We start from the raw sequence: 3644 nt of genomic DNA on the forward strand, positions 1-3644 counted from the left end.
GAGGAGAAGTGTGGGAGTAAGATGTGGTGGAGTCATGTGATCTCTGAGTTTCTTTGGCATCACTCATGGACCATTTATCCACCTAATAATAAAGGAGTGAGTGTGTTTTTTTCTAAGACAAATGAAGAGGAGGATTTATGTCATATCAGTCAGCTTGTATATTTTCTGCAGGCGAAATGATGGTCAGGTACCCACTCATGCTTTGAAAGAAAAACTGTGGAGGCAGAAACGTCTGTGACTAGTTTCCTGAGCCCTTGGCGAGAGCGGTTATACAAGGGAGCTCTCTACTTCCTCATCTATTTTACAGAGGACCAAGATTCTGATAAGATTTGACAAGGTAAGGCATGTGTCCTCACAGTGACACTTAAACCCATCAATGTAGCTGAAAAAAAAACATAAATTACCCCAGTTGGGTACTTCCAGCAGAGGTTCAATGTATTTTATTAGAAGCATTCTTCACAGCACAGCAACAAGGTTCAAATGATTGTCAAGTGGAAGGAAATGATAATCTGAAAAGTGTCACCTGCATTTGAATTAATTTACTTTGACGTCCCTAAATAAATCCTGTGCAATCAACTGCCTTCAGAAGTCCCGCAAGTAGTAAATTCAGTCAACCTGTCTATTTAATTTTAGCATAAATCCAGCTTGCCCCAAAGGTTTGTTAAAGAGCACGAGCGGACAAACGGGATTGTGAAGACACCAGACAGGTAAAGGATACAGTTGTGGAAAAGTCTATAACATGGTTAGATGTAAAATATGTGGGGGAAAAAAACATGCAAAACGAAAAGTGTGGTAGGCATCTAAAGCAAAACTCCACCCTGAAGACACCAACAGTGAACCAATGGTGTGGTTTGGATTAAAGCATGATCAAGTGTTAGAATAGCCCAGTCTAAATCCAGACAAATCTGTGCTGAGACCCTGGATGTACAAAGCTGGTAGAGGCATAGCTAAAAGACTGCAACTTTAATTTCAAAGAAATGGTGGTTTGTTTGGCAGATTCTTATTCGTGAAAGCTTTTGAAAACGATTAAATTGAAGTTGAACAGTGAAGTTTGTGTCCATAAGGTAGAAAGATGTGGAAAAGGGTCAAGGGGTGTGAATGATTTTCCAATCGCTGCGAGGCAATTAGGACAAACAGCAATACAAACATTATTTGACTCTTTTTAACCCAGGAGTTCCTCAACAAATATATTAATCTTAGGGACTTCCCTGATAAATGTGGGTTAAATAAAAAGAGAAAGAAAGGGGCTGCGAATGTACACAGTGACATTCTCAAACCCATCAATGAGCGTTATATCACCCATTCATACCTTGTCTAAACTTGACTGCTGCAGATAAATAATATACTGTTTAATTTGCAAATAATAGATGCTAACAATGTACTGGAACAGAGAACAAAGTAGAGAGATCCTGATAGCAATCCAGTCTAATCAGTGATATGAACGTGGAGTACCAGTTCTAGATGAGTGAAATAGTTAAATGGGTTTTTGTTTGTCCCTCTGGCAAGCCACAAGTTGTGAGGAGTATGGCGGGGTAAGTTTTAGTCCTTTCTGCTAAAGAATTATTTTAGTTGTAGACAATATTTTAAAACTACAGATTTTGCTTTTAGCTGTGAGTGGACGTGTGAAAGATTGTTTCTCATTTGCAGTAACATGATGCAGCGACATTTCTATGGTTTACCCCAATTATCTTTCATTGAAAAGAACGACAGAAGGGAGTATTTATGTGCATGAGTGGTGATTTTCTCTGAATTGGAGATGTTATTTGAAACAACAATTACCTGAATTGAAGAATAGAGTCTCTTCACTGATGATTGTTGACACTAAACAACAAGCTGAAAAGAATCCAAAATCTCAACTGTGTTTATGACCCGTATGCCAGCACAGGAGTTTTACTTATTCTGGTACCCAGAGGCTTGCCCAGGCCAACATTGCAGTATGTTGGAAATTATGTGATCTACCTAAAGCACATGTAGTGATAAAATGTGAAAATAGGAAACGTGTCCAGCCACAGCCAATGGCAATAAGACTCCAAACCATCAGTCCATACTGACCACAAAGAACACAGTTAATAAGCTGTGCAGGGAAACTGTGTCATTAGCATGTGTTTAGAAGAAAATATTCCTTTTTTGTGGTTAAAATGAATTGTATTATGAATACCGGAACTGGACCCGATAATTCAGACAACAGTACGCTTAGGAGTTTTATTAAAATAATTAGTGTAGCCAGTGTGGGGAACATCTGGAAAAAGTTACTGGCAGCTCTGCAGAGGAGAGAGACAAGTTAGTGACTGATAACTCTCCCAGGAGGAAATGTCTAAATTCAGAAAGGCACTAACCTGGTTTGGAACCGAGAACGGCGCTGAATCCAAAGTGAGCGTGTTGATGTGGACTGAGCTGCTGATGCTGACAGAAGTTACGTTCCAGAAATGGCTCGCAGCAGGACCGGAGATCTAGAGACAGTCAAGGGTCAAACACAGGCAGACAGAGACAGGCTGAGGTTTCAGTGAGGCAATCCAACAGGCTGAGTTCTGAGTACAGTCCTGGGTCCAGAAATCCAAAAACAATCTGACAGGCAGAAGTACAGAAGGGCTTGGCAAGGAGGCAGAGTCAGGCAACAAGCACAGGTCTTTGTCCAGATACTGAGAATCACTAGAGAGTTTGACAAGGGCGAGGCACACAGGCAGATATCCAAAACACGATCAGGGCCACTCACAAAAATGCAGGTGAAGCGGCACCAGTGATCAGGGCAGTGACGGGCGCATTCAATCAGAGGAAATTGTTGGAACAGCCCAGAGTGCAGGGAGTGACATCAGCAACATAAACACAGAATCACAGCAGCAGCTGTGAACGTTACAGAAAACGGCAAATAGAATGAGCTATGGTTGTCTTTGCTTGTTTTTACTCTTCCTCCACCGACAGCACGTCTTCATATAGGAGACAGATGGGGAAAACGCATATGGCTGACAAATTTGTCCCCTTTCGGCTACTAAAATCAAAAATAGTAACGCAACATGGCGCCTCCCAGTGGGTGCACCCGCACTTCTGTTTTTGTAAACTACTAATTTTAAAAGTTATGAGAACGCTTTTATTTTTGATGTGACGTTATTAAACTTTGCCAGAATATGTATTTATAAAAGGAATACTTGATTTTTGCTTATTAAAAGCCAAATTAGTTACACACTGTCCCTTTAAACATTTCTTTTAACGTAGCAAAGACCACCTCAGTAAACATTAGATGTCATTTATCATACGTTTTGTAACTTTTCCTGTTCTATTCTGCTCAGGCTTGTAATTCACAATAGGTATATTTCATTTCACATCAGTGAAATCAAGTAATATATATAAAAAAACATGAACGTAAAGAATCGTAACCAGCTGAGAACATAGTCAAAACCTGCCAAATGGCCATATGTTACCTTTGGGCACTCTCTATCTTTTATTAATTTAATCTAACCATTCTTTTAACTGCGAGTATTTAACTACACTACTTTAATATAGCTTTTTTAACCTTTTCGAAAGACACCGTCTGTCATGTCAGACAAACTCTATGTTTCAGTTTACAGTTAATTCATTTCCATAATTCTCCATCATCATCCTTGTCTCCAAGAAACGGACCATCACAGGATTAAATGACAACATGCTGA

At 39.7% G+C, this 3644-nt stretch overlaps 1 long non-coding RNA gene across 1 annotated transcript; it reads left to right on the top strand.

Annotated features, from left to right (window-relative positions):
- The first annotated feature begins 234 nt into the window (after positions 1-234).
- On the top strand, positions 235-3644 carry LOC118563634. Its single transcript, XR_004931312.1, has 3 exons — positions 235-337; positions 634-707; positions 3624-3644. It is a non-coding gene; the product is annotated as an uncharacterized LOC118563634 (long non-coding RNA).

Source organism: Fundulus heteroclitus, chromosome 7 (genome assembly GCF_011125445.2).
Source record: "Fundulus heteroclitus isolate FHET01 chromosome 7, MU-UCD_Fhet_4.1, whole genome shotgun sequence".
In the NCBI taxonomy this organism is placed as follows: Eukaryota; Metazoa; Chordata; class Actinopteri; order Cyprinodontiformes; family Fundulidae; genus Fundulus; species Fundulus heteroclitus.